The 10,272-nt window shown below is 34.6% G+C and overlaps 1 pseudogene; it reads right to left on the bottom strand.

Annotated features, from left to right (window-relative positions):
* Window positions 1-251: 251 nt before the first annotated feature.
* On the bottom strand, window positions 252-6,568 carry LOC100916075 (annotated as a pseudogene).
* Between the last annotated feature and the right edge of the window lie 3,704 nt (window positions 6,569-10,272).

Below are 10,272 nucleotides of genomic sequence, written 5' to 3' on the forward strand. Positions count from 1 at the left end.
CATGAGCCTATGGCTTCACATAAACCTATTTAGGGAGAGTAAGCAACCTATGTTGTTGTTGGTTTTTTTTTTTTTTTGGTTGTTGTTGTTTTCAGAATATTTTATTATTTGGCAAAATTTCCCAAGATATTTTCATTGAAGCGATTTAAACAATCTCTTGGCTAGAGAGGAAATTTTTCCTATATTTGGATGATATCCTTGTCCAGTAGGGTCTCCAGTTTAGTAGTCTTGGGGTTGGAAGTTTGAGTAAGTTATGAATGCATCTTAGCAACCTCCAGAGAAAAGGCTGCAAATACTTTGGATCTTTCTATATAGTTGTACCTGTTTATTTTCTCATTCTGAGAGTGTTCTCCATCATCAATAGCTCCTAGTAGTAGCATCATCACACTCGTTTGTATAATGTCCTGGATTGTTTTAGCAATTGGAATAGTTGATCCATCTTATATGATATCAGTATCTACTCCAAGCACTGTTTTAATTGCTTTTCTTGCAGCCACATACTGAAAATCATAATTAGCCACCCATGGTGGGACTCTCAGTATCATAGTTAAATTGTTGGAACTATTGTGTTGAGAGAATATATCTTCAAGGGGCTTTATCACTTGTGTCTCCACAACAGAAATATTCATATGAAGCACTAAGCAGATTGAAAATTTTCTTGTTACTTGGGCAGGTATGACTGTTTTAGTTCTTGTTTATCAATTGCTCCTTCATTCTCATGGATAGAAAAAGATGGGTACTACCACAGATGCATGAGGATTTCCTCCTTGGTGTGAAATAGGAATTTTTCCACTTTGGTTACTATTTTGACATTATTCTAAGTTCAAATCAATAGTTTCATACATTTTCATTTCTTCTTCTGAAAGGGGAGCCATATTATTACAAATTCCAGAGATTAGAATATGACCTGAAGAATCTAGCAGGCTTCCAAGAAGGGAAACCAAATTAGCCATTGGCTCATTGAGGATGCCACAAAACTTCCTGAATGAAAATCTTGATCCCTGCATTTCAACTCCAGTGAAGTATATGTTTCCTCAGGTTCCATAGGTAAGTGATGGCTTCTTGCTAATCCACAGGCTGTCTGACATGAAAATGTAGTCAACACTAGGTAAGAAATGATCTTTTTCTCTTCTGACAAACTCATGTAATGAAATTTAACCTGCCTCTTCCATTCCTTCAATTATAAATTTAATATTCACTGGGGGTGGAGCCAAGATGGTGGAGACCACACACTTTTCTCTCTGACCTTCTTTACAACTCTCACAGTAATTACAAAATCCAGCATCTAAATTAGCTCTGGATGGGTAGAACCCATAAATATTGGGAGTACAACAAATTATCAGCAGAAGATAATTTTAAAGATCACCAAAAAAAAAAAAAAAAAAAAAAAAAAAAAAGTCTGTTTCAATTGGAAACAGGAGGGAGACAGCCAGGACAACCAATACAAATGCCAGCACAGACAGCTCAGAGTAACAGGAGGGAGAATTTACTGGATGAAACAGACCAGAAAAGATCTGTTTCAATCAGAAACGGGAGAGAGGAACTGAAGCACAGTTGACCACAAACACCAGAGTAGACAGAGCAGAGCCCCAGGGCAGAGCAGTCTCAGTGTGGTGGTGCAACCTCTGGAGGGCAAAGAGTTTGTGGGAGGAAGCAGACCAGAGAAGGTCTGTTTCAATCAGAAGTGGGAGAGAGACAGTGAGGCATGGACAACTGACTACAAACGTGAGCAGAGACAGCTCAGAGCAACTGAGAAGTGGAGTCTCAAGGTCACTGAGCAGACTCTGACCACAAACACCAGGACAGACTGCACAGAGTCCCTGGGGCATTGCTGATGACTCCATGTCACAGAGCCAGCACCAGCAGTGAATCAGCACTGACCCAGCGCAGCTGCAGTGGTTTGGAAAACCTCTCCCATTCTAAAGACAGACCTTAACTTAACTTAAAAAAAATTAGTAAAAAACTAAAGAGGACTCTAGCAATTGACAGCCTTTATGGTGAAAGAGAACAGATTTCAAACCCTGAGGAGACTAAAGGCAGATTGTCTCCAGATCTAGCTCCAAAGGCTGAAATAATCTGGTCCCTATCACACGAGGCTCTCCTAGAAGAATTTTAAAAGGATCTTAAAAGACAGCTAGAAGAAAAATGGGGAAAGGAAATGAAAGCCTTGCAACAAAGTTTGGAAAAGGCAATACAAAATAGATATAGTGAAATGGAAAAAGCATATAATTCATTAAAAGATAGATTTGATAAACTGGAAAAAGAAAGCAATTCTGAGAAAAACAGAATTTATGAAACAAAAAAAGAAAATAACTTAAACAAAATTTGTGAAATGTAAAAAGAAAATAACTCCTTAAAAACCAGAATTTTTGAAATGGAAAAAAAAATTCCATAGAACAAAATAACTCATTCAAAAATTCAATTGGACAAATACAAAAAGAAGTAAAAAAAAAAAGTAAATAAAGAAAATAACACACTAAAATTCAGAATTGAACAAATAGAAATGAATGACTCAATAAGGCAACAAGAATTAATCAAGCAAAACCAAAAAAAAAAAAAGAAAAGAAAAGAAAAAAATTGAAAAAAATATAAGATACCTAATGGGGAAAAGAACCAACCTGGAAAATAAAACTAGGAGAGACAAATTAAAGATTATTGGATGCCTTGAAATACATGATGAAAAAGAGCCTACACACTATTTTTCAGGAAATTATCAAACAGAAATGCCCAGATGTCATAGAATCAGAAGGTAAAATAGACATTGAAAGAATTTCATCAATCACCTACAGAAAGAGATCCCAAAATTAAAACTCCAAGAAATATTGTGGCTAAATTCTAGAACTATCAGACCAAAGAAAAAAAATACTACAAACAGCCAGAAAAAAACAATTCAAGTACTGAGGAGCCACAATAAGGATCACTCAAGATCTAGCAGCTTCTACATTCAAGTATTGAAGGGCCTGGAATCAGATTCCAAAAGGCAAAGGAACTTGGTATGCAGCCAAGAATAACTTATCCAGCCAAACTGAGCATTTTCTTCCAGAGAATGTCCATCTTTAAAAGATGGACAATCAATGAAATAGGTGAACTCCATTTATTTCTGAGGAAAAAAAAACAGAGCTAAACAAAAAGTTTGACCTCCAAATATAGACTTAAGAGAAGCATAAAAATATAAAAAGAACTCTTAAAAACTGTATTTCTTTTATGGGTATACATAAAGAATACATGTATACTTTGGTTTACTGTTATAATATAAAAAAGGATGTAGAGGTAAAAAGGAAATTGTAGCAGAAAAAGGGAAAAGTGGAGGTACTACATCTCATGAAAGGACAAAGGAAACTTATTATATCTGAGGGAAAGAAGGGAGGAGAATGATCACGATGTGAATCTTACTCTCCTCACAATTGGCTCTAAGAGAAAATATTAGACATATTCAGTTTACAGAGAAACTTCTTTCATCTCATTGAAAAGTGAGAGGAGAAAAACAAAAAGGGAAGGGGTAGGATAAATAGAAGGGAATACAGAATTCAAAAGGGAAAGCTTTAGGAAAAGTGGGGGGGTCAATCTAAGGGAGAGGGAGGGATCCTAAAGAAGAAGGGATGTGTGAGGCAAGTGGTGCCCATAAGTTTAATACTGGGGAGAGGGGTAAGGGGAAAAACAGAGAAAAGCATAATCTGTGATTAACAAGATGGCAGGAAATACAGAATTGATCATTTTAACCATAAATGTGAATGGAGTAAACTCCTCCATAAAGTAGAGGTGGGTAGCAGACTGCATTAAAAGCTAGAATCCTACAATATGTTGTTTACAGGAAATACTTGAAGCAGGGCAATACATACAGAGCAAAGGCAAAAGGCTGGAGCAGAATTACTATGCTTCAGGTGAAATAAAAAAGCAGGGGTAGCCATCCTGATCTCAGATCAAACAAAAGCAAAAATTTATCTAATTCAAAGAGATAAGGAAGGGCACTATATCTTGCTAAAGAGCAGCATGGATAATGAAGCAATATCAATACTAAACATATATGCACCAAGTTGTATAGCAACTAAATTCCTAAAGGAGAAGTTAAGAGAACTGCATGAAGAAATAGACAGCAAAACTACAACAGTGGGAGATCTCAACCTTGTACTCTCAGAACTAGATAAATCAAACCACAAAATAAATAAGAAAGAAGTTAAAGAGGTAAATAGAACACTAGAAAAGTTAGGTATGATAGATCTTTGGAGAAAACTAAATGGATACAGAAAGGAGTATACTTTCTTCTTGGCAGTTCATGGAACCTATACAAAAATTGACCATATATTAGAACATAAAGACGTCAAATTCAAATGCAGAAAGGCAGAAGTAATCAATGCATCTTTTTCAGATTACAATGCAATAAAAATTACGTCCATTAAAAAGCCAGGGGAAAGTAGACTAAAAAGTAATTGGAAACTAAATAATCTCATCCTAAAGAATGAATGGATGAAACAAGAAATCATAGACACAATTAATAATTTCACCCAAGAGAATGACAATAATGAGATCCCACAAAATGTGTGGGATGCAGCCAAAGTGGTAATAAGGGGAAATTTTATGGGTCTAGAGCCAACTTGCATGAAATTGAGGAAATCACTTGCAACTAAAAAAGCTAGAAAAGGAGCAAATTAAAAATCCCCAATCAAACACTAAACTTGAAATTCTAAAAATAAAAGGAAAGATTAATAAAATTGAAAGTAAATAAAACTATTGAATTAATAAATAAAACTAAGAGTTGGTTCTATGAAAAAACCAACAAAATAGATAAACCCTTGGTAAATTTGATTAGAAAAAGTAAAGAAGAAAGTCAAATTGTTAGTTTTAAAAATGAAAAGGGAGAAATTTCCATTAATGAAGATGAAATTAGAGCAATAATTAGGAGTTACTTTGCCCAACTTTATTCCAATAAACTTGATAACTTAAATGAAATGGATGAATACTTTCAAAAATATAGGTTGCCCAGACTAACAGAGGAGGACATAAGTTGCTTAAATAGTTACATTTTAGAAAAAAAACTAGAACAAGCTATTAATCAACTCCCTAAGAAAAAATCCCCAGGACCAGATAGGTTTACATGTGAATTCTAACAAATATTTAAAGAACAATTGAGTCCAATGTTATATAAACTATTTGAAAAAATAGGGAATGAAGGAGTCCTGCCTAATTCCTTTTATGACACAGACATGGTACTGATACCTAAACCAGGTAGGTTGAAAACAGAGAAAGAAAATTATAGACCAATCTCCCTAATGAATATTGATGCTAAAATCTTAAATAAGATATTAGCAAAAAGATTTCAGAAAATCACCCCTAGGATAATACACCATGATCAAATAGGATTTATGCCAGGCATGCAGGGCTAGGTCAATATTAGGAAAACTATTAACATAATTGACTATATCAGTATTCAAATTAACAAAAATCATATGACCATCTCAATAGATTCAGAGAAAGCATTTGATAAAATGGAACTATACTCAGAAAGTCCTCAAACTGTGTATACCCTTTGATCCAGCAGTGTTACAACTGGGATTATATATATCCCAAAGAGATATTAAAGAAGAGAAAGGGACCTGTATGTACAAAAATGTTTGTTACATCCCTTTTTGTAGTGGCTTGAAACTGGAAATTGAATGGATGCCCATCAATTGGAGAATGGCTAAGTAAATTGTGGTGTATGAATGTTATGGAATATTATTGCTCTGTAAGAAATGACCAGCAGCAGGAATACAGAGAGACTTGGAGAGAATTACATGAGCTGATGCTAAGTGAAATGAGCAGAACCAGGAGATCATTATATATTATAATATATGAGGATCAATTCTGATGAAAGTGTATATCTTCAACGATAAGAGGATGCACAGCAGTTCCAATTAATCAGTAATGAACAGAACCAGCTACACCTAGTGAAAGAACACTGGGAAATAAGTGTGAACCACAACATAGCATTTACACTCTTTCTGTTGTTTGCTTGCGTTTATGTTTTTCTTCCCAGGTTAACATATTTAACATATATGGGTGCCATCTAAGGAAGGGGGTGGAGGAAAGGAGGAGAAAAGTTGGAACAGAAGCTTTTGCAAGGGTCAATGTTTAAAAATTACTCATGTATATGTTTTGTCAATAAGAACAATTCACTGGGATATTTTGGTTTAGGGCTTTGAAGGCAACCACTACATTAATCCAAGCTAAAAGAGGTCCTTTGTTGTCTGTTGTTCCTTGTCCATAAAGTTTTTCATCAACTTCTACCAGGATGAAAGGATCTGTAAAATACACTGTGGGTTTCTTTGGATCATTACCAAATTCAGCTAGAAAAATGGGAGGTATTGGAAGGATCTACCCATCAGGAAGTTGTTGAGGTCCCATGTCTAGTAAATCTCTACTGGCTTCTAAGTGCTTAAGCTTATCTGTAGCTATGTCCATCATTTTGAAGATTTATTCTCTGATGTGTGGTAGGGCTTGAATAGAATCAATCTCAATGACCACCCACTCCTTAAGAATTGAATAAATTCATTTTGATGAGATCAATGTATTGGAAGATATTCTCTAACATTCCAGAGGAAGGAGGGGAGGAAGAGAACAACTAATCTTCTTTCAGAGGGAGGAAGAGGACTGTGAATATGGAGGAGGCTTATACTTCTCAGGTTTGATTCTATTTGCTCCAGTCACAGAGGTTGGTTTACATTTCTTATAATGCCTGTATTACATTTTTCTCACCCACTTAGAAGCTTGACAGTTCTTGCCTCAATAAAATCTAGGAAAGAAAAAGATCTTTGAATAATTAATCTTTTTAAATTTTTCAAAATGATTTTAATTGATATTTTCTGTTTTTTAAATCATGATCTTAAGTATCTCTCCCTGTCCTCCTCCTAGAGAACTTTCCCATATTCATTCATTAATGCAACAAACATTTAATATTTATTAATTTTTTATTAATTATTTTTATTATTAATTTAGCATTGTTAGGCACTATGCTAAATACTGGGAAGACAAAAGATAATCCTTGACCTAAAACAACTTAAAATCTAATGGGGGAGACAACATTCAAAGAAATATAAAAAATGAGGGATGTTCGGGATATATAAGAAATAGATAAAAGGGAAAGAAATGTCATTAAGAGGGGTTGGGGAAGATGTTCTGTAGAGAGTATGATTTTAGTTGGGATTTAAGTAAAGACAGAAAGGTCAGCACTTGAAGGAGAGGACAGAAAACATCCCAGGAATGAGGGAGAGCCAGAGAAAGTGTCTGTTTGGTGGATCTTGTTCATGAAAAAAGCAAGATATAGAGTCATTGAATCCAGGATGATTCCTAGGTTACAAGCCTGAAGTACTGGGAAAATGATGTTACCCTCTACAGCAATAGGGAAGGCAGAAAGTTTAGGGGGGCAGATAGTATTTTTTTGGTAGGGGGAAAAAATCCACACAACTTATCGATACAAGCCACCAAAACATGTACAATGTTTCTTATCTCTCTTCATTCAAGTCCTGTTTGATCTTTATAATTTTACTACATTTACTTTTTGATATACATTTTTTTTTGGTGTACAAGTGTTCTTTTCATTTGCATACATAGTTATTATGTATACTATGTGTATTACATTGGTGCCATTTAAAAGCACATAGTTCTGACTTGACAATTTACCAATAGATTTTTTTTTGTCCACATGATATATAGAAAGGAAGGAGGCAGCCAGTAAACTTATTAAATGGAGAGTCAGACCTGGAGTCAGAAAAATCTAGGTTCAGATCTAAACTTTGACCCTGTTTGACTGTGGGAAAGTTACTTAATCCTGTTTGCCTTAGTTTCCTATCTGTAAAATGAACTGGAGAAGGGAATGGCAAACTACTCCAGAATGTTTGCTAAGAAAATCCTAAAAAGGGGTGCAAAGAGTCAGAGATAACTGATTACTAAAACAACCACAAAAATGGAAAGAAAGCAGTAATAAAATGCATATGCATGTTCTGAAGGAAAAAGCAGTATCCTTCAATGAAAATATCTTACAACAGGCTACTCAAGTATTTAGCTGGAAGAATGGATTAGACAGAGTATGCTGCACATGTTCCAGAGCACTAAACCTTCATTAATTATTTCCCAATTATATTTATAAAATTGCAGTAAGGATGCGGTTTTATAAATCATAAATCACTATTTTTTATTTCCTATTTTCAGTATCCATGATTTCACTGGTGAAAGGACCTCTGGGTAAGTGAATTACCCTTTAGCAAAGTAGAATTGTAATCCTTCTTCAATCTAAAGGTTTGTTTGGAGACATTGAGAGTTTAAGTTACTTGCCCAGGGTCAAAAGTCATTGTATGTGAGAGGGAAAACTTGAACCTAGTTCATTTTAAAGTCACTGGTTCTATATCCCTTGGCCATGCTGCCTCTGAACATATTTTTGTGCTGCTTATCATTACTATCTTCCATCCTCCTCCTCATTATAACTGTCACCTAGTTCAACCCTCTTACCTACCAGGGGAAAAAACCTAAGACCATCGTAGAGGTAAATTATTTGTCCAGGATCACATGGCTACTCGATGACATAGATTTTCTAATTAGGACTCGCTTACTAATTAATGCTCAGTACTCCATCCTTTTTCCCACCTTTGAATCATCATTATAGGTTCTTGGGATTTGGAACTTTTAAATATTTGTGTTCTGCAACCTGATATTGGAATCAGTGACCCATATGGTGAGTTAGAATATGATTCATTGTTAACCTTTATGGGCTAGTCATAATTATAATCACATGGGCAGTATTCCTGTTGATCAGGAAGTCTTCATAGAATAATTGGATGGTTATTACCTTTCTACTGACTAATGAGCCAAAAGAATAAAGTTTCTTTTCAGCTTATCAGAAACTTGGTGTCATGTTAACTTAAAGGAGAGAAGGCAGAGGAAAAGACAGTAATTAGAAAAACTGCAATTTACTATGTGGTAATACTGTCAAAGCTTCTGAGATGTGAAAAAGAAGTAGATATTTGTTAAATTCTTTCCCCTCTATATATGTATTTATGTAGAATGGTAACCTTTGCGATATAACACTGCAGGTATTGATTTAAAATTCTCCTTTCTGGAATTCTTGGTAGAATACATTCATGTGTTTTAAACATATATTTTGCATTTAAAGGGTACTTAATAAATTTTTCTTATCTAAATTATTCTACAATCCCAGATTTGTTTTCAGTCATTCAGCAAGCCTTGAAATTGGTGACAACTCTGAGCATATCCCATACATATGCACTGGCTTTCTAATTTTTCTCCTTTCCTCAATCAAGGAAATACAGAGTTGGAGGCAACTTCATATTATCTCAAAAAAAAAATAGTAAAAAGAAAAACAAACACCTTAGGAGGTTAGAAGAGACAATCCCTTTGATTCCTGTTTTATTTTAAATCTTTTGGGTAAAGCAGACAAGGCAAATAATGTTTAGGGGGCTGTTTTCTGTCTCCTGTCTTAGTCTGTAATTCACTGGTAAAGAATTTGCAAAAATGAATTCTATTTATCTGATTTCTCTTTTGTTGAATCTATTTTCTTAGCCATAGAAAGACATCTGACAAGGTCATTTCTCTTTTGCAGAATTCCCTGGTTCAACCCATTGCAAACCATTTATAATGCTTTGGAATTAACACCATGATGCCACTCTATTCATTCCCTGATTCTCTGATTGCAAGACTGCTTTGTGCCTTTTGTGTTTTGACATTAAAGCAACTAAAATTCACTGAGGCACGGAGCATTACAAATGTAAAACAATTTGCTATTGTTTGAAAAGTCTTTCAACTGCAACTTTTGCAAATTAGGCACCTATGAAAATACAAAACCTTTTATTTGAAGATTGTAGTAAGGGACACCATAAAAGCAGTCTTTCAGAGAAAGCTGTATTCATTTATTTATTCATAGCACAAACATTTACTAAGAATCTAATATAGGCAAGGTGCTGTGTTAAATGCTCAGGGAAATATTAAAAATAATAATTCTCTTTAGAGTTTGCAAAAAACTTTCTTTGCAACAAATATATGAGATAATTTCTGCAAGAATTATTGTCTTCATTTTACATCGAGGAGACTGAACTTCTAAGTGAGTAAGTGGTTCATCCTGAGCTCCATTCTTTTTTTTTTTCTTTCCCCCACTTTTTTCATTTTATTTTTCATAGTATTTTATTTTTCCAAATACATGCAAAGATAGTTTTTCATCATTCAGTTTTTCCAAACCTTGTGTTCCACATTTTTCTCCTCTTCTCTGTCCTCCCAAGACATCAAGCA

This window comes from Sarcophilus harrisii, chromosome 2, assembly GCF_902635505.1.
Source record: "Sarcophilus harrisii chromosome 2, mSarHar1.11, whole genome shotgun sequence".
NCBI classification, from domain to species: Eukaryota; Metazoa; Chordata; class Mammalia; order Dasyuromorphia; family Dasyuridae; genus Sarcophilus; species Sarcophilus harrisii.